This window comes from Ranitomeya variabilis, chromosome 2, assembly GCF_051348905.1.
Source record: "Ranitomeya variabilis isolate aRanVar5 chromosome 2, aRanVar5.hap1, whole genome shotgun sequence".
Taxonomy (NCBI): domain Eukaryota; kingdom Metazoa; phylum Chordata; class Amphibia; order Anura; family Dendrobatidae; genus Ranitomeya; species Ranitomeya variabilis.
The window spans coordinates 374407717-374434821 of record NC_135233.1 but is presented as its reverse complement, the minus strand read 5'-3'; the positions used below and the strand labels follow the sequence as shown (position 1 = coordinate 374434821).

Sequence of the window (27105 nt, the reverse complement as noted above, 5' to 3'; positions counted from 1 at the left end):
TTTTCGCACATGATGGTGTATGGCAGCTCGTTTTTTGCAGGACAAGATGAAGTTTTCAGTGGTACCATGGTTATTTATATCCGTCTTTTTGATCGTGTGTTATTCCACTTTTTGTTTGGCGGTATGAGAATAAAGCGTTGTTTTTTGCCTCGTTTTTTTTTTTTTTTTTACGGTGTTCACTGAAGGGGTTAACTAGTGATATAGTTTTATAGGTGGGGTCGTTACGGACGTGGCGATACTAAATATGTGTACTTTTATTGTTTGATTTTTTTTTATTTAGATAAAGAAATGTATTTATGGGAATAATATTTTTTTTTAATTTATTTATTTAGGAATTTTTTTTTTATTTTTTTTTTTACACATGTGGACATTTTTTTTAAACTTTTTTACTTTGTCCCAGGGGGGGACATTACAGATCATTGATCTGGCAGTGTGCACAGCACTCTGTCAGATCGACGATCTGCTGTGCAGGGCTGCAGGCTTACCAAGTGTCTGCTTTGAGCAGACACTCGGTAAGCCACCTCCCTCCCTGCAGGACCCGGATGCCGCGGCCATCTTGGATCCGGGACCTGCGGCGAGGAGGGAGGTAGGAGACCCTCGGAGCAACGCGAACACATCGCGTTGCTCCGGGGGTCTCAGGGAAGCCCGCAGGGAGCCCCCTCCCTGCGCGATGCTTCCCTATACCGCCGGCACACCGCGATCATGTTTGATTGCGGTGTGCCGGGGGTTAATGTGCCGGGGGCGGTCCGTGACCGCTCCTGGCACATAGTGCCGGATGTCAGCTGTGATAGTCAGCTGACACCCGGCCGCGATCGGCCGCGCTCCCCCCGTGAGCGCGGCCGATCGCGTATGACGTACTATTCCGTCCTTGGGAAGTAGGGCCCACCCCACATGGACGGAATAGTACGTCTAATGACAGAAAGGGGTTAAAGAAACCCTTCACTGATAGCCATGATGTGGGAGTTTTTTTCGGGCGCACCATACTGGGAGATAAAACATTCCCCAGTGTGCAACCTCTTTTAGCCACTATCCTGCATCCGTTTTGGAGAATTGTGCACAAAGATCTATCTTGATTGACTACAGGAAGATATTTGAGAATGATCTGTCTGATTTTGTTATATTGACTGCTGTAAGCAGTAGAAAAAGTGATCTGCGTTTCAGAAGCGGCACTTACATTCTTATTTTCAGAATACAATAAATTGGTACGTGGAATTTTGGAAACTTGTCTGAATGCATGCTTTATATTAGATTGTTTGTACCCTCTATCAAGCAGTCTATCAGAAATAATGCGACTCTCCTTATGGAAATTTTCTTCACTAGAGCAAATTCTTCTTGCTCTGGTGAGCTCCCCCCTAGGAATGGCATGAATAGTGTGACGAGGGTGTGAGCTTGAAGACATCAGGATCGTATTACCAGAGTTGTCTTTTCTGTAGAGTGAGGTGTTAACCCTCTGTGTTGTGTTACTGCCTGTAAGGAGTACATCCAAGAATGAAACTTCATCTGAAGGAATGCCGCTGGTGAAACGCAGGTTGCACTGATTGTCATTCACCTAGAGGTGGAGATTGGAGGAAGTAATTAGCTCTGCGGGAAGCTTTTTGGATTCTAACTTTAGACACCAAATATCCACATGGTATGAATTACAAAAATGATCTTTTGTATATATATTGAATTGACAAACAGATTTTGTGGTAATTTAAAACAAATATTTGTGTATTTCTAATATATTTGGAGAAAAATAAGGTAAAGTTCTGTTATGTGAGTCTAGCTGCAGCCTTTTCCAATGAAATTGATTGCTATGTCTGTGATTGGTTCCCTGTCATATATAAACCTGTTTATCCATGTTGTATTAGTTCCTATGACTAAGGGCGCTGTGATGCGCCAGAAACGCGTCAGGCAAAGAGGGTTCCTCTCTCTTTTTTTAAAATTGTTTTTTAAAATGTTCTAATAAATTTTGGTTATTTTACTTACACTGGATGGACGTGCTGGAAATTCCCATTTCTCTTTTCTACCATTCACAATAGGTGATGTCACAGCTCACCTCCTCCTCATGTACAATGACTGATAACACCTTTATATACAGTAGATAACACAGGATCCACCATTCACAATAGGTGATGTCACAGCTCACCTCCTCCTCCTCCTGTACAATGACTGATAACACCTCTCTATACAGTAGATAACACAGGATACACCATTCACAATAGGTGATGTCACAGCTCACCTCCTTCTCCTGTACAATGACTGATAACACCTCTATATACAGTAGATAACACAGGATCCACCATTCACAATAGGTGATGTCACAGCTCACCTCCTCCTCCTGTACAATGACTGAAAACACCTCTACGCATAGTACATAAAACACAATCCACAATTGACAAATGGCAATGTCACAACTCCCTTGCCCCCCTTTCCTTCACAATGATCTTTACACATGGTCATTTCATGCTTCAGTGCAATACATAAAGGCTGTGTCAGTTTATTGCTGCTAATGTATGTGCACCATCCACCTCTCGTGTCTCCCCTTTTCCTCATAGTTTGTAAGCTTGCGAGCAGGGCCCTCATTCCTCCTGGTACCTGTTTTGAACTGTGATTTCTGTTACGCTGTAATGTCTATTGTCTGTACAAGTCCCCTCTATAAGTTGTAAAGCGCTGCGGAATATGTTGGCGCTATATAAATAAAAATTATTATTATTATTATTATGTGTACATGTCATAAAAGAAAATAAACTATGCGTCTAGAATAGCCCCAGGTACTAGTGTTAAAATTGCCAGATTTATATAATTTTTTTATGAAAATTATGATATGAAAAAACAAAACTCCCCCCTTCCCAAAATATCTTTAAGATAAAAACATGATTTAAACATTAGGTCATTTTCTGATAATACATTCCCTATGAGGGCAACAGTTGGTCAAGCCAACGTGGGGTTACAATTTTTCATTAAGTTTTTTTTCTTAGAAGATCATTCTCGCTCATTTATTCAGAGCTGTATGGCATTGAGCTCGTGTAATTAAACAAAAGATGCCGTCAATTGCTTTGTAAGTCAAATGTAACTTTTGCCGCAGGTCTTTTCCGGGCATGAAGCCACAGCTGAGGAAAGATAAAATCTTGAGCAATATTTTATGTGTTATGTCTCAGTAAAATGATGCGAAACTTGTACTGAACAAAACTGTAAGAAAGAAAAATAATCCCTAACAACCTTATTATGTATTCGGTGACAGAGACGTTGACAACCACTCGTGTCACTTGTGCCGCTTCCCCTAAAAGTACTCAGCTCTGCTACAATTTCTAAAGAGCCCTTATAATCACTTCTCTAAGCAAGAAGCATTGAAAGGTTTACATTGTATACTTCCCACTAGAAAAAAATACTAAGAGGTGCATCCAGTTGAGTGTGCCCTCAGCTTTTCACCTAGTGTCCTATCCTCTTGGCACTAATGATCAACAAATTCAACCACGAGACGTTCTACACATGCATGTGCCAGAATACAGCACAACTCATGACTTCATGACTTTGTGAACTTTCCTTCCCAGGCTTCATCAGAGCTGAAAGTCCCAACCTAGCGTGAGAGGCCCGGGGATGTTGGCGCTCATGGCACGATCAGAAGATACAGAAATGACCAGATTGGCTGAAGATGATGGTGAGGAGCGGAGGGGCTGGAGAGATTAATGGTTATGTGAGTATAAGGCCTTAGACTTACTTAGCTAAATGTCTCATTATATTTTTATCACCAAGAACAACATTTTAAAAGTTTTAATTTGATATTTTTTGTTAATCCCCTATTTTTTTTAAATATATTGCTTTTTCAAACAAAATAATTAATCGTAGAATTTTTCATCTAGTTAAACCAAACTCAAATTTTGCATTCTTTTTATTCTTCAAACTAATTTCCGTATTTAATTCTCTATAAAAAAAAGTTCTAAGATTTAAACAATATATTGATAAATAGAAGATTTTTAGCTTCATCAAACCTAATTCTTTATTTAACAAATAAATACTTGAAAGTCTTATTGTGTTTGTTTAAATGTTTTACTTCTTCAAATTAAGATCTGTAGTCACATTTCTAAAAAACATTTTTAGTTTCCAACTTCTTGTTTTTGAAAGTTTCTAAATTTTTCATACTAAATTCTTTAACTTTATGAAAACGTTTTTAGCTTCAAGCTACGGTAGTTATTTATTTCTTGAAGCTCTTTTCAATCGATCATCATAAATTTTTGCATCATAGCAAAGAAAAAGAACAAGTTATCATGTACTCAAAGATCTTTGGATGAATACTTTCATTTATTCAGTTTCACTTAATCAGATTGACATGTTTACTCTGATAATCACACGCATTTTAATTGAGGATAAAATGCATGGAAATATTTCATATGCAATTAACGTGTGCAACCACTCTTTTTACAATTGGATCTTGAAGTTTAATAATGAAAATTAGTGAGACAAGTCAAGAAGCCCATCCAAAGATATGTGTGTAATGGGATAATATTCAATTCATCCATTCTATACATATTAATATAAGACTAATATATCTCATGCTGCAAATCAAGTATTCTTTCAAGCCAGTAATCTTCCCCTTGGGACAGACTTAATATTAACTCATAAAATCAATTTTAAGGGATTAAACAATAGAGAATAATAAATATACGTTAAATGTTCTGCCAAGTAGAACTTTAGATGTACCGTATTTTCTGGTGTATAAGACGACTGGGTGTATAAGATGATCCCCAACTTTTCCATATAAAATATTGAGTTTGGGATATACTCGCCGTATAAGACGGGGGTCATCTTATACGCCCAGTCATCTTATAAGGCGTGTGCGGTGCAGATGGTTCCCAGGGTCTGGAGGAGAGGAGACTCTCCTTCAGGCCCTGGGATCCATATTCATGTAAAAAAAGAATAAAAATAAAAAATATGGGATATACTTACCTTCCGACGGCCCGCGGCTCTCAGCGGTGCAAGCGGCAGCCTCCATTCCTAAGGATGCATTGAGCGAAGGACCTTCGATGACGTCACGGTCACGTGACGGGTCACGTGACCGCGAAGCGATTCAGTATTGGCTCCCCTCCGCCATTGACTTTCACAGTTACTTATGACTCATACAGGCAAAATTGACCTCCTGTTTATTGAGCTTAGAAGGATTGCATGTCGCAGACCTAATGGGAAAGAGAAGAATTTGCTGAGTAGAAAGGCAAAATGAGCAATTGTAAGTATTACATAATATGATGATTGCAATATGTTAAGAGTATACAAATTTTGATGTTAGTACTTTTTTACAGGAAAGATATATATCTTGGTACCGTGATAGCCAGTAGATAGAAAAATATTTAGAATTGCGAGTCCTCAGTGGTTGATAGCTTTTAATGGCTATCTGAAAAGATGGTAACAAATTGCAAGCATTCGAGACTACTCAGGTCTCTTCATCAGGCATAGAGTAAAATAAATTCTGAAGAGTCACATACTTATGCACAACACAGCACAGAAAAATGCCGTACTTTTTTTCTCATCTTGTCCATCTTTGTTTCTGTTCAAGCTTAAAGGGACTCTGTCACCTCAATTTGGTGGGATATTAAAATGAGTTGTTACCGGTCAGATGGGTGGCATATCCTCGTAATTTCTCCACCCTGTCCGGCCCTTTTTTTCGCAATAGTTTAGTGCATAAGAGTTTGCGTGCGCCATAGTTGGCGCGTGCGCCTGCAGTCTTCGGTGGCGCATGCGCAGTATGCTTTGCCCTACTGTGGGCAAAGCTGAAAACATTACTGCGCATGCGCCCGTGTACTATGTCCTGAAACACAGTGAAATACAGTACAGACCAAATGTTTGGACACACCTTCTCATTTAATGATTTTTCTTTATTTTCATAACTATCAAAATTGTAAATTCACACTGAAGGCATCAAAACTATGAATTAACACATGTGGAATTATATACTTAACAAAAAAGTGTGAAACAACTGAAAATATGTCATATATTCTAGGTTCTTCAAAGTAGCCACCTTTTGCTTTGATGACTGCTTTGCACACTCTTTGCCTTCAATTTTGAATAAATCCCCAACAGTGCCACAAGAAAAGCACCCCCACACCATCACACCTCCTCCTCCATGCTTCACGGTGGGAACCAGGCATGTAGAGTCCATCCGTTCACCTTTTCTGCGTCACACAAAGACACGGTGGTTGGAACCAAAGATCTCAAATTTGGACTCATCAGACCAAAGAACAGATTTCCATTGGTCTAATGTCCATTCCTTGTGTTCTTTAGCCCAAACAAGTCTCTTCTGCTTGTTGCCCATCTTTAGCAGTGGTTTCCTAGCAGCTATTTTACAATGAAGGCCTGCTGCACAAAGTCTCCTCTTAACAGTTGTTGTAAAGATGTGTCTGCTGCTAGAACTCTGTGTGGCATTGACCAGGTCTCTAATCTGAACTGCTGTTAACCTGTGATTTCTGAGGCTGGTGACTCAGAAAAACTTATCCTCAGAAGCAGAGGTGACTCTTGGTCTTCCTTTCCTGGGGCGGTCCTCATGTGAGCCAGTTTCTTTGTAGCGCCTGATGGTTTTTGCCACTGCACTTGGGGAGACTTTCAAAGTTTTCCCAATTTTTCAGACTGACTGACCTTCATTTCTTAAAGTAATGATGGCCACTCGTTTTGCTTTACTTAGCTGCTTTTTTCTTGCCATAATACAAATTCTAACAGTCTATTCAGTAGGACTATCAGCTGTGTATCCACCAGACTTCTGCACAACACAACTGATGGTCCCAGCCCCATTTATAAGGCAAGAAATCCCACTTATTAAACCTGACAGGGCACACCTGTGAAGTGAAAACCATTTCCGGTGACTACCTCTTGAAGCTCATCAAGAGAATGCCACGAGTGTGCAAAGCAGTCATCAAAGCAAAAGGTGGCTACTTTGAAGAACCTAGAATATGACATAATTTCAGTTGTTTCACATTTTTTTGTTAAGTATATAATTCCACATGTGTTAATTCATAGTTTTGATGCCTTCAGTGTGAATTTACAATTTTCATAGTCATGAAAATACAGAAAAATCTTTAAATGAGAAGGTGTGTCCAAACTTTTGGTCTGTACTGTACTTCTGGAACATAGTGCATGGGCACATGCACAGTAATGCTTTTCGGCTTTGCCTGCAGTAGGGCAAAGCATACTCTGCGTGCGCCACCGAAGACTGCAGGCACACACGCCAACTATGGCTCACGCATACTTTTATGCACTAAACTAGTGGGGAAAAAAGGAACTGACGGGGAGGAGAAATTATAAGGCTACGCCGCCCATCTGACCGGTAACAACTCATTTTAATATCCAGTCAAATTGAGATGACAGAGTCCCTTTAATAGCTGTCTACAAATATCTAAAGGTCTGTCACACAGCTTTATTCTCACAAAGAAAGACTAGAAGCAATGGAATGAAACTGAAGGGGAGAACATACGGATTAGATATTAGAAAAAACTTTTTGACAGTGTGGGTGATCAATGATTGGAACAGGCTGCCACGAGAGGTGGTGAGTTCTCCTTTAATGGAAGTCTTCAATTAGAGGCTGGACAGACATCTGTCTGGGATGATGTAGTGAATCCTTCATTGAGCAGGGGGTTGGACCAGATGACCCGGGAGGTCCCTTCCAACTCTACCTTTCTATGATTCTATAAAAGTTGGGGTTCTTCATTGACAGACACTTGGTCAAGATGCTTACATGCTCTTCATCAGGGTTAGCATTGTGATCACCGAATCCAATGGCTTTTGTATTCTTTTCAAATCTTTCTTTTATTGAAAGTTAGAAAAAACAAAGATGTGAATGAGCCTGAAAGTCATTTACTTTGATGATTAAAATGCTGAACCTAATAAAGAGTATTTAACTGAAAACCAGCCAGGATAGAAGTCTTTTTGGATGATGAATGACCACAAGAGCCATTTTCTTTTAGGTGCTCTTGTTTTTCCTGAGTGAATACTATAAGTATCTTATTATTATTATTATTTATTATTATAGCGCCATTTATTCCATGGCACTTTACATGTGAGGAGGGGTATGCATAACAAAAACAGGTACAACAATCTTGAACAATATAAGTCACAACTGGTACAGGAGGAGAGAGGACCCTGCCCACGAGGGCTCACAATCTACAAGGGATGGGTGAGGATACAGTAGGTAAGGATAGAGCTGGTCGTGCAGTGGTTAGGTCGATCGGTGATTACTGGAGGTTGTAGGCTTGCCAGAAGAGGTAGGTCTCCAGGTTCTTTTTGAAGGTTTTGATAGTAGGTGAGAGTCTGATATGTTGTAGTAGAGAGTTCCAGAGTAGGGGTGATGCACAAGAGAAATATTGTATGCGATTGTGGGAAGACGAGATAAGAGGGGAGTAGAGAAGGAGATCTTGTGAGGATCAGAGGTTGCGTGCAGGAAAGTACCGGGAGATCACAGATGTATGGAGGAGACAGGTTGTGGATGGCTTTGTACGTCATGGTTAGGCTTTTGAACTGGAGTCTCTGGGTAATAAGGAGCCAGTGAAGGGATTGACAGAGGGGAGAGGCCGGTGAATAGCGAGGGGACAGGTGGATTAGTCAGGCAGCTGAGTTCAGAATAGATTGGAGGGGTGCGAGAGTGTTCGAGGGGAGGCCACAGAGCAGGAGGTTACAGTAGTCGAGGCGGGAGATGATGAGGGCATGGACTAGGGTTTTTGCAGATTCTTGGTTTAGGAATGTACGGATCTGTGAAATGTTTTTGAGTTGAAGGCGGCAGGAAGTGGAAAGGGCTTGGATATGCGGTTTGAAGGAGAGATCAGTGTCAAGGATTACCCTGAGACAGCGAGCTTGCAGGACTGGGGAGAGTGGGCAGCCATTTACTGTAATGGATAGGTTCATTGGGGGGGTCACGTGAGATGGGGGAAAGACAATGAATTCTGTTTTGTTCATGTTAAGTTTTAGAAATCTAGCAGAAAAGAAGGATAAAATAGCGGATAGACATTGAGGGATTCTGGTTAGTAAGGTGGTGATATCTGGTCCAGAGATGTAGATCTGTGTGTCATCAGCATAAAGATGATACTGAAAACCGTGAGATTCTATGAGCTGTCCCAGGCCAAAAGTGTAAATGGAGAAGAGCATGGGCCCTAGAACTAAACCTTGCGGGATTCCGACAGATAGGGGGCGAGGTGAGGAGATGGTGTGTGAATGGGAGACGCTGAATGTTTGGTTAGTTAAATATGATGGGATCCAGGATAGGGCCAAGTCTGTGATGCCAAGGGATGAGAGGGTCTGTAGTAATAGGGAATGGTCCACTGTGTCAAAGGCAGAGGACAGATCCAGGAGGGGGAGGATAGAGTAGTGTCGCTTGCTCTTGGCGGTTAATAGGTCATTGGTGACCTTAGTTAGGGCAGTTTCAGTGGAGTGGTGTGACCGGAAGCCTGATTGTAAGTGGTCGAAAAAAGAGCAGGAAGATAGATGGGAGGACAGTTCAAGATGGACGTGTTGTTCCAGTAGTTTTGAGGCATAGGGGAGAAGTGATATAGGGCGATAGCTAGATACAGAGGATGGGTCAAGAGAGGGCTTTTTGAGGATAGGTGTGATTGAGGCATGTTTAAAGCTTGAGGGGAAAACACCAGTTGTTAGTGATAGGTTGAAGAGATGGGTTTGAGTTGGGATGAAGACTGTGGCGAGGTTTGGGATGACTTTGGGATCGGGTCAAGTGCACAGGTGGTGAGATGTGATCTTGAGAGTAGAGTGGAGAGAGTCGATCTTCTGTAATGGTGGAGAAGTTCGTTTTGGAGGTGGAGGGCTGGGTAGTTGGGAGGAAGGGCTCTGGGGGTTGTTGATTAAAACTGTCTCTGATGTTCTCAATCTTCTGCTTGAAAAATGAGGCAAAGTCTTCAGCTGAGATGAGTGGGGAGGGAGGAGATGCTGGGGACGGAGGAGAGAGTTGAAGGTGTTGAATAACTGTTTAGGGTAGTGAGACAGGAAGGATATGAGAGATGAGAAGTAGGTTTGTTTAGCTGTGGCAAGTGTGGTCTTGAAAGTAGTGAGGGACTGTTTGAATGCAATAAAGTGCTCGATGGAGTGGGATCTTTTCCGACTCCGCTCTGCAGCCCTGGAAGCTCGCCTCAGTTCTTTGGTCAGGCTGGTGTGCCAGGACTGTCTGTTGATTTTGCAAGCTTTGTTATGTGAGAGGGGCAAGAGATTCCAAAGCTGCAGCTATTATGGTGTTATACAGAGCGGCAGCGTCATCCGCATTGTATAGGGAACTTATGTCTGTGAGAGGGAGGAGGGATTCAGAGAGTGAATGTAGATCAAGGTGTTTAAGATTTCTGCAAAGGTTTGCACGTTTGTGGGGTGGGGATTGTAGACAAGGAGTGGAGAGGGAAGAGAATGTGAGTAGATTGTGGTCAGAAAGAAGAAGAGGTGAGTTAGAGAGGTTAGATAGGGAGCAGAGGCGGGTGAAGATGAGGTCCAATGTGTGACCATCTTTGTGAGTGGCTGCAGAAGAAAATTGAGTGAGGCTGAAGGAGGAAGTGAGAGATAGAAGTTTAGTGGCAGCTGAGAGGGAAGTGTCAATGGGGATGTTAAAGTCACCCATGATGATAGTGGGGATGTCCGCAGAAAGGAAATGAAGTAGCCAAGTGGTGAAGTGGTCAAAGAAGGTGGTGGCTGGCCCTGCGGGGTGGTAAATGACAGCCAGTTGGAGGTTGTGGGCATAGATGCTCACAGAGTGCACCTCAAAGGAAGGGAGGGTAACAGAGGGTGGCAGTGGGATTGGGGTGAAGGAGCAGTTATCTGACAGGAGAAAACCAACTCCTCCCCCATGCTTGCTGCTGGGGTGGGGTGTGTGAGAAAGGTGGAAGCCACCACACGAAAGTGCAGCAGGAGATGCTGTGACAGAAGGGGTGAGCCAGGTCTCGGTGATGGCGAGGAAGGAAAGTTTGGTAGTAACCAAAAGATCGTGGATGTAGGAAAGCTTGTTGCAGACAGAGCGAGCATTCCACAGAGCTCCTGTTAGTGGAACTGGGGAAGTGGGGGCTGGGCGAATGGGTATAAGGTTAGAGAGGTTATGGAAATTTGTGATAGAGAGCGTATGGGAGGTAGAACTGACTATGGGGATGTGGTGAGGAGGACCAGGATTTGGAGAGATATCACCAGCAGTGAGAAGGAGCAGAGAAAGTGTTAGCAGTTGGGAGCAGGAGAGGGCATGAGGTGGCTGTCTGTGCTTGGAGGATTGTATGTTAAGGAACAGTTCTGAGGAGGAGGTGAGATGGATGGGGAGGATTGAAGAGGAGATGAACAGTTCTTTATTAGGAGTAGGGATTAGGGGAGTTTGCAGAAAGTGAAGAATTATAGGGGTGAAAGTTAAAACAAGCAGAAACATTGTTTACAGTGACTGTGTCCAGTTACCTTCAGTTCCCTTCTGGTATCCTTCTGGTTTTAATTCTAAATTAATCTTTACACTTCTAGGACATACTTATAGGAATCACACTGCAGACTAAAGTCATTGCAGACTTGTGCTATGCAATATATGTACAACTAAGTGCATTCAGGTGTGAAGCAGAGAGCAGTGGTCTCTGCTCATCTTGGTCAGAGAATTAAGGGTGGACCAGATGCATACAATCAAGCCAGAGTAAACAAGGTCATATATAACACTGGATAAGCTGGGGTTAGCTGAAAGGCATACCATGAGAATGCTAGGAGCAGAGGAAAGTCTGTGTGGAAAGTTGGGTGATGTACTATGTGCACTTCATAGACAGACAAGGCAGGAGAGCAGGCTGGAGAGCTGGGTGCATGAACATACCCGTAGGAAGAATAGACATGCTGGTTAGAGTGTGATGGTGGCAGGTAGCAGGGCACAGTCTGTATACATCCTTCAGGTTTTAAATCTAAATTAATCTTTACACTTCTAGGACACACTTATAGGAATCACACTGCAGACTAAAGTCATTGCAGACTTGTGCTATGCAATATATGTACAACTAAGTGCATTCAGGTGTGAAGCAGAGAGCAGTGGTCTCTGCTCATCTTGGTCAGAGAATTAAGGGTGGACCAGATGCATACAATCAAGCCAGAGTAAACAAGGTCATATATAACACTGGATAAGCTGGGGTTAGCTGAAAGGCATACCATGAGAATGCTAGGAGCAGAGGAAAGTCTGTGTGGAAAGTTGGGTGATGTACTATGTGCACTTCATAGACAGACAAGGCAGGAGAGCAGGCTGGAGAGCTGGGTGCATGAACATACCATGTGAATGCTAGGAGCAGAGGAAAGTCTGTGTGGAAAGTTGGGTGATGTACTATGTGCACTTCATAGACAGACAAGGCAGGAGAGCAGGCTGGAGAGCTGGGTGCATGAACATACCATGAGAATGCTAGGAGCAGAGGAAAGTCTGTGTGGAAAGTTGGGTGATGTACTATGTGCACTTCATAGACAGACAAGGCAGGAGAACAGGCTGGAGAGCTGGGTGCATGAACATACCATGAGAATGCTAGGAACAGAGGAAAGTCTTTGTGGAAAGTTGGGTGATGTACTATGTGCACTTCAAAGACAGACAAGGCAGGAGAGCAGGCTGGAGAGCTGGGTGCATGAACATACCCGTAGGAAGAATAGACATGCTGGTTAGAGTGTGATGGTGGCAGGTAGCAGGGCACAGTCTGTATACATCCTTCAGGTTTTAAATCTAAATTAATCTTCACACTTCTAGGACATACTTATAGGAATCACACTGCAGACTAAAGTCATTGCAGACTTGTGCTATGCAATATATGTACAACTAAGTGCATTCAGGTGTGAAGCAGAGATCAGTGGTCTCTGCTCATCTTGGTCAGAGAATTAAGGGTGGACCAGATGCATACAATCAAGCCAGAGTAAACAAGGTCATATATAACACTGGATAAGCTGGGGTTAGCTGAAAGGCATACCATGAGAATGCTAGGAGCAGAGGAAAGTCTGTGTGGAAAGTTGGGTGATGTACTATGTGCACTTCATAGACAGACAAGGCAGGAGAGCAGGCTGGAGAGCTGGGTGCATGAACATACCATGTGAATGCTAGGAGCAGAGGAAAGTCTGTGTGGAAAGTTGGGTGATGTACTATGTGCACTTCATAGACAGACAAGGCAGGAGAGCAGGCTGGAGAGCTGGGTGCATGAACATACCATGAGAATGCTAGGAGCAGAGGAAAGTCTGTGTGGAAAGTTGGGTGATGTACTATGTGCACTTCATAGACAGACAAGGCAGGAGAGCAGGCTGGAGAGCTGGGTGCATGAACATACCATGAGAATGCTAGGAGCAGAGGAAAGTCTGTGTGGAAAGTTGGGTGATGTACTATGTGCACTTCATAGACAGACAAGGCAGGAGAGCAGGCTGGAGAGCTGGGTGCATGAACATACCATGAGAATGCTAGGAGCAGAGGAAAGTCTGTGTGGAAAGTTGGGTGATGTACTATGTGCACTTCATAGACAGACAAGGCAGGAGAGCAGGCTGGAGAGCTGGGTGCATGAACATACCATGAGAATGCTAGGAACAGAGGATAGTCTTTGTGGAAAGTTGGGTGATGTACTATGTGCACTTCATAGACAGACAAGGCAGGAGAGCAGGCTAGAGAGCTGGGTGCATGAACATACCCGTAGGAAGAATAGACATGCTGGTTAGAGTGTGATGGTGGCAGGTAGCAGGGCACAGTCTGTATACATCCTTCAGGTTTTAAATCTAAATTAATCTTCACACTTCTAGGACACACGTATAGGAATCACACTGCAGACTGGGAAGTTTGTTCTTTGGCTTGCTCCTGCATGCTCCAGCTTCTGGGTTGTATTATTCTGTTATTGTACCATCCTGCAATCATACATTTCATAACCTTGGAAGAATATGTGCGGAATGCTTGACATTTGCAAGGGATTAGGCAAGCAGCCCTTATGTTTATAAGTTGCTGTGCATTTATTTATCAAGGGCAAAATCATAAATTCTTTTTAATTGTCAATTTGACATAGCAATACAAAATGAATGTGTTTACTACTGAATACATAATGACTTTGTTTCTTTAGGAACAGATATGTATGCACATGAAATCACAGCGAGGATGAAGATCGGAAAGTATAAGAGATGCAAAAGAGACTTGGAAAAAAATAGTGGTCCTCCATATTCTCCACTTTTGTTGGTGCCCAAGCCCACATTCGCCAGAACGAGAAGGAAGACAATATGATTGCATCAATCTAATATCTGTTAGATATTGGGCTTAGAGATGAGAAAATTAACTTGATGTGAATAAAATTCATGAAAAATTTTAGGAAACTCACAGGTCCTCACTAGTGAGGAGCGAGTGTACTCATTACTCGAGTTTTTCCGAGAATGCTCGGGTGTTCTCCGAGTATTTGGGCGTGCTCGGAGATTTAGTTTGTGATTTGCGGCTGCTAGACAGCTTGGATACATGTGGGGATTCCCTGACAAACAGGCAATCCCTGCATGTGTTCAGGTTGTCTAGCAGCGGCAAATCATGCAGCTGCGGCGACAAACTAAATCTCTGAGCATGCCCAAATACTCAGAGACCACCCGAGCATTCTCGGAAAAACTCAAGTAATGAGCATACTCGGCCATCACTAGTCCTCACATATTTGAACAATATGATAATATTTGGATGAATCGCCAAAAAGAAATAACTGGCAACCTTTCACTTAGTGCAGGAGATTGTATAAACATCAGACGGATTACATGATCTCGGGCTCAAGTTTGTAGTATACCAGACTAGAAATGAGCGGATAAGGCAAAACTGAAATTCATCGACATGTGCGTGTTTTTCCACAGCAATTCAATTGGCAGAGAATTAATTATCTTCCAAATTTAATGTTGGTTATCATGCTATGGGGTCTCTCCCATTCCAAGAGCATAATAAATGTTAGATGTAAAAAAAAACTTATGCTCACCTTACTGCTCAGATTTTAAATCACCTGTCCTGACTTGGCTGAGTCCCTGGCTCTACTCGCACTAGCTCTGGAGGATTGTGTGCAAGTGTGCTAAATGTCTCAATGTCATGATGTCACAATGTACGCAGTGACCTTGAATGCACATGCTCAGAAACGTCTCAGGCCTCATCAGAGCTGGGTGTCCCAGACTAATATGAAAGGCCTGGGGATTTCAGTGTGATTAGCAATGATATTATGTCGCTACTAGGACCAGACAAGTTGATAGTGAAGAGCAGAGGAGCCATAGAGGTGAGTAGTAAGGTTAGTGTGATTTTTTTATTTTTCATCCTTTTGTCACCATTTTTTGGAATCTGCACAGAAGTTAATTTAAAAAAATCTAGATTTTGGCAAATATCGAATTTTGTAATATTTCACTTGAATATATTTGCTCATTTCTACTCCAGACAGTACTAGCCAAATTTTACACCTGTACAGAAGACACCAATACAGCATTGTTTTGCAGTTGCTGGCTTTTTTGGACATCTACCTAGCATTTCTTATCAGATAATTTTTGTGAAAATGGTTGAATTTTATTAATATAATACAGTAAAAAAAAAATTAAATGAAGACAGCTACTTGTTTATTTCGGCTTTTGAAGACCTGTTCTGCGGCCACATTTTGCTTTTTCTATGTGTACCCTTTTCCTAGCATTTCTTGTTATGTCCTTAATGGCAAGGGTTGAATAATTGTGATTGAAAAGCTTGTCTAATGTCATTTATAATGTCATACAAAATATATAATAAAAGAAAAAGTGAAAATGAATAGAGTGGTGTAAAAGAAAAAACAAACCATGGCTAAGAATGTGAGAACTGCTAGCAGCAGAAGAAGCACCAGGACCACAGGTACCAGTGTCGTGTCTAGGCATTAGTACTACTAAACAGAAGCAATAATTGGCCCCATATTGTGGGGAGAAAGTGGAGGACATTATAGAGTATATGGTACATCACAACAGGATGATGTCACCTCTGTCAGCGACACCATAAGAACGGTTTGCCTTTTCACAAATAATTTAGGGGGATCATTTTTGGTCATTTTTGAAATTAATAAAACATCTTTTCAGGACAATTAGAAGCTTTGCAGTATTGAAATTTGTGTCAACTCAATTCACTGCAAATCAATTTTTTGTTCCCAAAAATTGGTTGAACAGGCAAAATTGAAGTTCAGAAGATTTGATCGTTTATAACCCGGAAAATACCTGTAAGCAACTGGAGATCACAATCTGACTATCCTATTCTTTTCCTAAAACTTTGGAAAGGATTGAAATATTGAACTCTTGTTGGTACTTATGTGCTGTAAGCTGGCCTGGACAACAATTATCAGGAGTCAAACAGGATAAATATAAATGGGTTAGGGTAACATTGGGAGACAAAATGGTAGAGTAATCAGAAAACCAAGGGTTTATAATGGAGGCAAGTTTAGACTGCTGGGTGCAGTTAATCAGACCTAATTGTAGCCAGATGAGTCAAGGATTAGATAACTGTGGTCAAAAAGAACCAGGCTTGTTGGTTAATATAGGCAAGGCGAGCTCATGCTCAGGTCATGGAGGGCAGTCAAAGCCCTCAAGAATGCAAAGAATAGATGGAGAAGCCAGATAAATGTCAAAGGAGTACAGTGTCCAGAATATCTTCCTAACTTGTGAGTTTATGGATTTTGGTCAGTGTCCCAGAACTCATCACATCTATAAGCCTTTCTGTCTGACTTGTCTTCTTCGTGGTTAATCTATGACTGCTGACCATAACATAGGAAGAGATTACAACCAAGTCCCTGAATTGGCTGCTCACATGTACATTTTTGTTAGAGGATATAAGAGTGGTGCAGGATAAGATACAGTACACTTGTGTTGATTTATAGAGGTACTGTGGTTTCTACATTAGTTAGGTGCTGTTACTCACCCGTTCCAGTTTTAGTGTTGCAAGCTGAGTCATTTCTCTCCTTGGCCTCTCCTGTCTCTTCTCCTGCGCATCAAGTTACTTTGGAAATCTGATACCTGACTAGAATGTCATGGCTCAGATTACTTAATCCAGTTCTGGTAGTTGGCATCCTACCTACATTACGATGGACACATCTCTTGTAACATCTTCCACAGGTAAAACTCTGCTATATGAATTAATATTGTGCCAGGACTGCAATATTTGTCTTTGCTGCTACTACTACGCTATATCAGTCATCATTTTTTTCAGCACTGTAATTTCAGCGCTGCTTCATCAGCTTCCACTGTTCCAACTGTGCTACATCAGTCATTATTATTCCAGCTCTGCTCCATCAGTCATGCTACATTACTCCTCAATATTCCAACTGTGCTTCTACAACTCTACTTCGCCTATGTCATTGCTGCTTACCAGCTCATCCATCCTGCTGCACCAGCGCTACATGTCTATGCTGCTTAAGAACTGATTACCTGAAATGGATCTTGTGGTGCTTTTATCTCATGATGTTTTATGCTCCTGAATGACAGCCTATCCAAAGTTTTGGTTCCCAAGAGTTAGTAAGGAGGCTCCTCTTCTTAGAAACCCAAAAGCTATTATTTCAGAGCTTGCATCCAACCACTGAGGGGTGGATATCCTTATGTTCAATGATGATTCTCACGAATAAACAATATTAAGTTTATTAAAAGATTTTCATCTATTGTTTCTGCAGCGCCCCAGAGTCCTGGTCGTTGCAGTACTGTGGCTCCGCCACTATGGGGAGCCATGGTGCGTCCGATGGCACTGAAGGAGTTCATCTGATCAGGTATCACAGACACCAATACATTTCACAGCCGGGCCTCCGGGGGGAGCTAAGGGTTCTATTCATTAGGCCACTCCCCACCATAGTGGGTAAACTGGGGGTCAGGCAGGAAGTTAGATCAGAAAGCTGACTGGATTGGACGAAGCAACACCCAGTGGCAGAGGGTGTTGTGGAGGAAGAGACAGTAGGGTCTCTGTCAGGGGTGGGATCCTGACAGAGGCTTGGCATTGAAAAGAACGTAACGGGTCCGCGCCAGCTCCGGGAAGCGGCGGGACCCAAGAAAGGACTAGAAGCGAGATAGATTGTGCTGAGTGAGAAACGAGATCAAGCAATAGGAGAATTCCAGTAGGGGTCGTGCTGTAAGACCGGAGCAACACCCTACTGAGGCGCACTACCGGTGGCCGGAACGCCGAGGGAGTATTATAACATTCAGCTTCAAGCAATACTCTAAACAGCGGCAGGACAGTCAGTTTAAGGCGGGCTGTCTAACACATATCACCTATGAAGTCTTGGGAGGCAATTGCGGGAGAGGGGCGTCTCTAGGGTCCCGGAAGAACTCCAGGCCTATCCGACAAACGGGTGCCGTTCTAACTGTAACATCAGGAAGGGACGGAAGATTAGAAGAACATCATTTAATCGAGTTGTGAGGGAACTTAAGAAACAGACACAACGGTTGTGGGGTACTTTCCGTAAGCACAGCAGGGAAGGACTACAACACATAGCGCTAAGAAGGAAGGCACCGATTTCCACCTGTGAAGTGAACTCTGGAGGTGCCATTGGACCGGCCGGACTTGCGCAGCCTGGTGAACCGTATTCTGGACTGAGGACTCAGAGATCTCCAGTAAAGAGGTAAAGAGACTGCAACCTGGTGTCCTCGTTATTTACCGCGACCTGCACCCCACAACTGCACCGTTACAACACCACTTATTGCACCGGACGTCCCCCACTGACAGACAGGGCCACGGACCGGGTCTAGCCACCGTGACAACCCCAGAGCAGAGACCCAGAGGCCCGGCTCCGGGTACCCCTCGGCGGTGTGGGGGCGCTCCAAACTTGGCGTCACGAACAGGATCTACTTAAGCCTGAAGAATCAGGTCATGTGTGCCTTGGAACTGTGATTTATTGTGCTTGGATTGTACTTTATTGCAAAGACTGTGCTGCGCCATTTACCGCCAAAAGTTCCCGCCAAAAACCGCCGCCATTGCTACGCCAGAGAGGCAGGAGGGCGTGCCATGGGAGGGGACTACCAAAGTGGCGCCAGAAACGGTGATCGCCCCCTGCGCCTCTTGTTGCAAAGCGATGACCTGCCTCAAAGCAGAGAACCGCCCCCTGACTTGCGATGGCGGGAACGAGGTGAAGGAGGAGCTCGACCTTGGAGAAATGGCAGAGTCAGATACATGCCTTGCCCTCGAATGCCGGACAGCGACGATGAACAGCGGGGGCCCGAACAACGGCGAGGTGAACCCGGCTTGTCCTCATCCATCAGAAGAGGACCCGCGTCCACCGCAGCGGGGGGACCTGAGTTCCTCGGAGCCGGTAGCGGAGCTGAGCCTACCTATCCCGATCCCGGAACTAGCCGAAGAAGAGCTATGGGGAGCGGAGCCGTATCCGGAGACTGCCGGGGAGGAGCCGCGGTCCGGGCTGCAGCCGACTCTAGCGTCCTCGTTAATTGAACGGACCGACATCGGTGGAATCACATCAGACGCAGGTATAGAAAGCGTCCCTGCTCCCCCGACCGATCTCGATCCTGCGATCGATCCTCGCCCCCACAATAACCGTTTCCTTTTTGCGGGGCTAGGGGTATTATCCCCCGGCGCAACGGGGAGATTGATACCTCTGCCACCGACCCAGACGGGGGAGTTCGTAGATGTGAGCCCGGAGGGAGTTATCCTCCGGTGGGAGGCCCCCCGAATTGGACTGGATGGAGTCCGGCGAGAAGGTCACACCATCGCCGTGTTGAATTGGGAACAATATAAGCGGTACTTGATCCTACAATGGAAAGACTGGAAAGAAAGGGAACAAACTACCGCTGCATCAGCCGTGGACCAAGGGCTGAAGCCTGCACGGTCGGGAGGTGTCCACCATCAGCTGTTGTTTAGCAACCTCCCACGGCCACCTGAGGAAGAATAAACCTCGATACTATGAATCTGTAAATAGTTACTGTTTTCTGTTGGGCTGCTAAACCCGTTCAGGGTAAAAACTCTTAAAGGGATCCCTTTGTTGACCCGGGATCCCTATTGTTTGTTTTTGTTACCAAAAGTTTTGCACAAGTTTTAAAAACTGCTGAATCATGAACAGTGCATGATCCGAACTTCTTTGTATATAGTTTGCACCTTATTAAAGGCGCTCCCTACTGGTTTTACTTAAACAAGGACTCTTTGCGAAGATACCGCACTGGAACCTTTGATGAGTATGGACTGGTAGCTTGAGAAGATGTGCTACCTCACAGAGATTTGGTCCCCTCTTAAAGGGGATGTTCATTTGTTGCACGTAAATGGTGATATTGCTTTAAGACCGGTAGCAATAATGTCAATGGAAGAAAATGCTGATAATATTTACATGTAAAAGTTATATGTATGCCATTAGTTAATTGTAAAGGAATGCTGATAATGTTCTCTGAAAGAAAAAAAAGTAAAAGGAAGTAATGAGAAAGTTTAATGTTGTGAAAAGAAGATAGTTGATAATGTTGATAAGAAAAGGGGGGGGATAGAAGGTAAACCCTGCGTTCCCCATCGAAAGTTAGTAATGTGTTACTAAGGACAGAAAGTGAACCCGTAAGGGTTAGTGGGTGAGTCCTTATAGGAGCCAAGTAGAGCCGGCTCAGTGTTCTCAAACTGAAAGAAAAGTTATGTTCTATACTGTGTATAGTAGTTGAAAAGGCAGTAGGCCCTGGCTGAACGGGGCGGTCCTGTAACAGAAAGGAGAGGCAGTAGGTCTGGTGCCGATAGGACAGGCGGTCCTGCAGATCCAAAGTAGGAGAATGAAAAAGTTAAAGTGCCTTATAATGTGATTATAGGAAGGTCTTTAGTGGATTTAGAGTGTGAGTCCTTAAAGGCAATGTTAAATTATTGTTCAACAATTTTGCACTTAAGTAGAATGCCCGGTTGGGTAACAGAAGTTAATTATAGCATGTTGCTATGATATTTTTGCCATGTTTGTAACGTTCAAGTGTCCTTACCTCCCATAAAGGGAAGCCTGTTCAAGTATACTTATTGTCATTGCACTCAACAAAATTGTATGTCTTTTTGCTAACTTGTATTGTTGTTTTCTTCCCAGTCCCGGAGTACTGTGTTTAACCAGGGGGGAGTGCAGCGCCCCAGAGTCCTGGTCGTTGCAGTACTGTGGCTCCGCCACTATGGGGAGCCATGGTGCGTCCGATGGCACTGAAGGAGTTCATCTGATCAGGTATCACAGACACCAATACATTTCACAGCCGGGCCTCCGGGGGGAGCTAAGGGTTCTATTCATTAGGCCACTCCCCACCATAGTGGGTAAACTGGGGGTCAGGCAGGAAGTTAGATCAGAAAGCTGACTGGATTGGACGAAGCAACACCCAGTGGCAGAGGGTGTTGTGGAGGAAGAGACAGTAGGGTCTCTGTCAGGGGTGGGATCCTGACAGAGGCTTGGCATTGAAAAGAACGTAACGGGTCCGCGCCAGCTCCGGGAAGCGGCGGGACCCAAGAAAGGACTAGAAGCGAGATAGATTGTGCTGAGTGAGAAACGAGATCAAGCAATAGGAGAATTCCAGTAGGGGTCGTGCTGTAAGACCGGAGCAACACCCTACTGAGGCGCACTACCGGTGGCCGGAACGCCGAGGGAGTATTATAACATTCAGCTTCAAGCAATACTCTAAACAGCGGCAGGACAGTCAGTTTAAGGCGGGCTGTCTAACACATATCACCTATGAAGTCTTGGGAGGCAATTGCGGGAGAGGGGCGTCTCTAGGGTCCCGGAAGAACTCCAGGCCTATCCGACAAACGGGTGCCGTTCTAACTGTAACATCAGGAAGGGACGGAAGATTAGAAGAACATCATTTAATCGAGTTGTGAGGGAACTTAAGAAACAGACACAACGGTTGTGGGGTACTTTCCGTAAGCACAGCAGGGAAGGACTACAACACATAGCGCTAAGAAGGAAGGCACCGATTTCCACCTGTGAAGTGAACTCTGGAGGTGCCATTGGACCGGCCGGACTTGCGCAGCCTGGTGAACCGTATTCTGGACTGAGGACTCAGAGATCTCCAGTAAAGAGGTAAAGAGACTGCAACCTGGTGTCCTCGTTATTTACCGCGACCTGCACCCCACAACTGCACCGTTACAACACCACTTATTGCACCGGACGTCCCCCACTGACAGACAGGGCCACGGACCGGGTCTAGCCACCGTGACAACCCCAGAGCAGAGACCCAGAGGCCCGGCTCCGGGTACCCCTCGGCCCTGCGGCGGTGTGGGGGCGCTCCATTTCTTTATTTCCTAATCTCTCTTTCCCATTCTCTGAACGTTTCTCTCACTCACACCACCCTTCTCATTTCTCATTAAATTTGCTTGTGAGTTTCACAACTTTCCTACCACTTGCCCTCAGGTGCTACGGAGATGGCACCATCCAGTGATGTTTAGATATTTAAAGATTATCGCTACCCCTATTAAGTTTTCCCTAAGGCTTAATTACACAGTCTAATTATCCCACTGATTTATTGACATTCTGACAACCAAGCCAGTTGTTAAAATGTCAAAGAAAACAAGAACCGACTCTAGAAAACGTGGCTGAATTAATAGAATAATCTTTTTGATGATGTGTAGATGATCAAAAGCGAAGATTAAAAGGGAACATATCTACTCATTGTAGGAGGTCAAAAATAACATAAGCTCAGGGCCACCACCAGGGCATTACTGCCCTGACTGGTGTATGGGGCCCAATGAGCAGAGGCGGCCCGCATGGGACCCGTCTCTTCTGCTTATCGGGCCCCAGCGGCAGGCTTTTGACAGTGCAGAAACTGAACCTGCGAGACGCAGGTTCAGTGAAACTCTATTGTCATACAGGCCCACATGGCAATAGTTAAAAGCCACCAGCCAATCAGAGGCTGGCAGCTGACGTCAGCATGCACGTCACCAGCGTATGACGTCATTCGTCGGCAAGTACGTTCTTGAGATGCCTGGGGTGAATGTCAGTGCTGGACGGTGACCAAGTATGACCACACATGGGGCAGAATGGAGACATGGAGCAGAATGGAGGCAAAAGGGGCAGAATGGAGATACAGGGGGCAGGACTGAGACACAGGGGGCAGGATGGAGACAAGGGGCAGGATCATGGGACAGATGGGGCAGGATCATGGGAGCAGGATGGGACATCACATGGGGCAGAATGGATACTCATGAGGACAGGATGGGAGCACATATGGCTGGAGCCAGGAATGAGACACATGGAGGCCAGGATGGGGGATATTATTATCATAGGGGCTAATTAAGGGATATTATTACTGCAGTGATGTATTTACTTCATTTTTTGAGGATACTGTTTTAAATGGGGGGGGCGGTTCTGTTACTGTGCAGAGTGACACTATGTAGCCTTTTTTTCTTCCTCTGGTGTAGTGTAGAAGTTGGGAAAAGATTAAGTAATGTGTTCCGCAAGTGGTGCTCTAGATAACTGTGTTATTTCCTGCAGAGATGAGACCTGGCTGGAAGAAATGATGGTGGTCTGTGCTGGATGAAGAAGAAAAGTGAAGATGAAGGACTTCACTTAAAGATGTCACTGGTGAGTCAGTGTGTTACCTGTACACTGACAATATGCACTGTATACTATATACAGAGGTCCTGTGTACAATGTCACTGGCGATCACTGTATTACCTGTACACTAACACTATATACAGATCTCCTGTGTACAATGTCACCAGTGATCACTGTATTACCTTTACACTGACACTATATATATAGAGAGCTCCTATGTGTAATGTCATTGATCACTGTATTACTTGTATGCTATACACTATGTACAGAGCTCCTGTGTATAATGTCACTGGTAATCACTGTATTAGAGTACCTGTACCAGGACACTGCATACTAAGTACAGATCTCCTGTGTATAATAGCACTTATGGTGATAGTAGTATTGTGTTTTTTTTATTAATGGTCAGTATTGTGGTATTTAGTCACTATGTGGTGGTAATATGTTGTCCGGTCATGGTGTGATGGTATTTGTCCATTGTATGTGCTATTATTTGGTCACTATGTGGTGGTAATATGTGGTCTGGTCATGGTGTGGTGGTAATTGTTCCTTGTTTGTGGTATTGTTGGTCACCATGTGGTGGTAATATGTGGTCTGGACATGGTGTTGTAATATTTGTCCCTTGTATGTGATATTTTCCGGTCACTGTGGTGGCAATATGTGATCTGGTCATGGTGCGATTGTATTTGTCCCTTGCATGTGATATTATTGGTAGTGATGAGCGAATATACTCATTAGTCAAGATTTCTTGAGAATGCTCTGGTGTCCTCCAAGTATTTTTTAGTGCTCGGAAATTTAGTTTTTATTGCCACAGCTGAATGTTTTACATCTGTTAGCCAGCATAAGTCCATATGGGGATTCCCTAGCAACCAGGCAACCCTGTACTTATGCTGGCTAATAGATGTAAATCTTTCAGCTGCGGCAATAAAAACTAAATTTCCGATCACTAAAAAATACTCGGAGGACACCCTAGCATGCTCGGAAATCTCGAGTAATGAGTACATTCGCTCATCACTAATTATATGGTCATTTTATAAATTGAAAGATAAATAAAAATATACCTAAATTGTTTTGCATATTTTAACAAATGTTTAATAGGCTAGAGTAGAGTGGGGCCCAGCCAAAAGAGTCTTGTTGTGATGGTGGCTTAAAAAATATTTTGTCCAAAACAAAAGCTGCTGGCTGTGATCTGGTGATGGGAACTGTTAATGTGTGATTGGTGAGGACGTGGTACAGATGTAGAGTTTTTGTATGAGTGGGCGGTGGGACTGTGGAAGGTTCGAGGGGTGGAGCCTGGGCAGAGTCTCAAGGGGGCCCCGAAAATTCTGCCATTATGGGGCCCCGAAATTCCTAGTGGCAGCCCTGCATAAGCTAGTGCTATGTTCAATTAACACACTGTTGCTAGATTCAGCAAGTGAATGCAAATTAGTACAATCTGGACACTGTTTTTACAGGATCTCTATGACAATTGGCATGTCCATTACATAGGAACAAGAATGGCAGAATTCTGAAAATGCCACCTGTTTCTAGTTCCGTTCCAGTTCATAGTCTAGTAGTACAGATCAGCCTCATCTTTCCATACCTTTCCTCTTGTCTTAGCATATAACAAAATGAGTCATGCGAGATGAGCAGTGTTGGAAGATACAGTATTTTTTGATACTCTCTTGGGGGATGTTAATACAAAATGTCTGTAAATGTGGCTAACCACTGTTTGTGATGGGGTCTGCAGTTCGTCTAAGGTTTTGCCAGCATGTTACGATAAGATATTGGGTTTGCAATGTGAAAAACTGATATCCTTAACAAATTCAAGGTGAGTTAAGGGTGGACAAATCTGGTATTGGAGGTAACTCCTTTGTGACAAAAAAAGTACAAGTATGCCTTATGTTGGGTTCACTTGGTCATTCTCTTCCCGTCTTTGTTAACATACCACCAGTCTTCACACTGATGGCGTCGACTAGACGTCTTATCATCATCATGATGTCACAATAGTGCCCAAGACGCAACAGAACATGTGGTGTGAAGAAAACCAACAGCCGGTGAATAAAAACTGGACTCGAGCAAAAAAGCAGGGAGCTATGAGATGAGGCCTAGAAAGTAGATGTAGGATGCTAGCAGGTGCGTAGGATGCAGTGACACACAGGAGGCAGAACAAGGGTTAACAGGTTCTTTATGAAAAAGAGCATTAATGGTACAAGCATAGGGGTAAGGAATGTGATTGGAGGACAGGGGAAAGTCAAATGCAATAGTATGTAACAGGTTAACTTATCAGTCTCTGTGTGCTGGAAGAAGGGGGATGGAAGATCCCACGGCGACGCCTCAGGCGGCGTGAGATGTCTCCAATCCGAACCCGCAGATGAGTGATGCACTTTCTCCTTGCGATGATGAATCCTCCGGGTTATTTGGCACGTGATCTCCTGATCCATGTGCACGTTGAGGCAGGGGTGATAGTAGGCGGCACAGAAGAAGAAGCAGAGAGTTCAGTGAGCAAGGCCGCAGAAGGAGCACACAGTCCAGAGGACACAGGCACGGGCCGGTCCTCAGCAGGCACTGCAAGGATGGGACTAAGCGGTGCCTCCACGGTAGTGAGCTGAGTGAAGATCTGTACTTTATCCTGGTCACTACCCAGTGAGGAAGTCTCTGTACTGCGGGTAGGAAGTGTCAGCAGTCTGGCTAGCTGGGGGTATAGGCACAGCTAGTGGGCATGAAGAGGGAGTTAACCATCTTACTACTCACAAGCTCAGTCCCCGCCAAGTGTCCTGTCTTCCCACTCAAACTGCTATTTAAGTCCATCCCGCCCCCATCAGTCAGGTGACCTGTACTGCCCCGGTCAGTAATCTCTTCCTCCCTCAACACTGGTGACAGCCCTGACGGTTCTGGCCCAGATACGCAGGAGAGACCATCAACTTGGCTCTCCTCCCTACATAGAGATGAGTGGACTTTTAAAATATGACTCAGCAGGCTTTGTTGAATGTACCTCCAACATTTTATTTGTGGCAATTACATTTGTGTGAATCTCAATACCAGAAAGTTTGTAATTGCTCTGAAAATATTCGTGTGGAAGAGAAGAGAAAACCCCTGTGAGTTCAAAATTTACAGGAGAGAGGATGTAGCTAATCACAAGAGATTACACTCTACAGGACAGAGAGAGGGCTCTGCTGATCATCATAGCTAATATTCTACAGAAGAGAGGACACCTCACTGATCATAAGTGCTTATAAACTACAGGCGAGAGAGAGGACCCCATTGATCATGAGAGGTTTCTCTATAGGAGAGAGAGAGAGGACCCAATTAAACATAAGAGCATACACTCCACAGGAGAGAGAGAGAGGACTCCACTGACCACAAGAGCTTACACTCTACAGGAGAAAGTCAGGACCCCACTGACCATAAGAGCTTACACTCTGTAGCATAGAGAGGACCCTCTTGACTGTAAGAGCTAACAACCTACAGATAGAGGAACACATTGTCCATAATAGCTTACACTCTGCAAGAGAGCAATACTTAACTAGTAACTCTGGAGATGGAAAATGACACTGCCGTATAAACTGTGATCACCATTGTATAATGTATGAAAATCCGCTAAATGTCAAAATGAATCTCAAAATGTTTGAATTCACTCAAAATAGTGAATTTTAGACAATTTGACTTGAACTTAATCCTCCACACATTGATCAGCACATCTCTAATAGGATCTGTTATTATTCTTTTTTTTATTTTTTCACTGTAC

The 27105-nt window shown here is 43.9% G+C and overlaps 1 long non-coding RNA gene across 2 annotated transcripts in view; it reads left to right on the top strand.

Moving 5' to 3' along the window:
• Positions 1-14291, top strand: part of LOC143806077 (uncharacterized) — a 78526-nt gene extending 64235 nt beyond the window's left edge. Inside the window, exons 2-3 of one of the 2 annotated variants that reach the window (XR_013221384.1) lie at positions 3534-3640; positions 14016-14291. This is a non-coding gene — a long non-coding RNA (uncharacterized LOC143806077). Of the gene's footprint in view, positions 1-3533; positions 3677-14015 lie in introns of both variants that reach the window. The other variant, XR_013221385.1, reaches the window with a different exon arrangement.
• The last annotated feature ends 12814 nt before the right edge of the window (positions 14292-27105 follow it).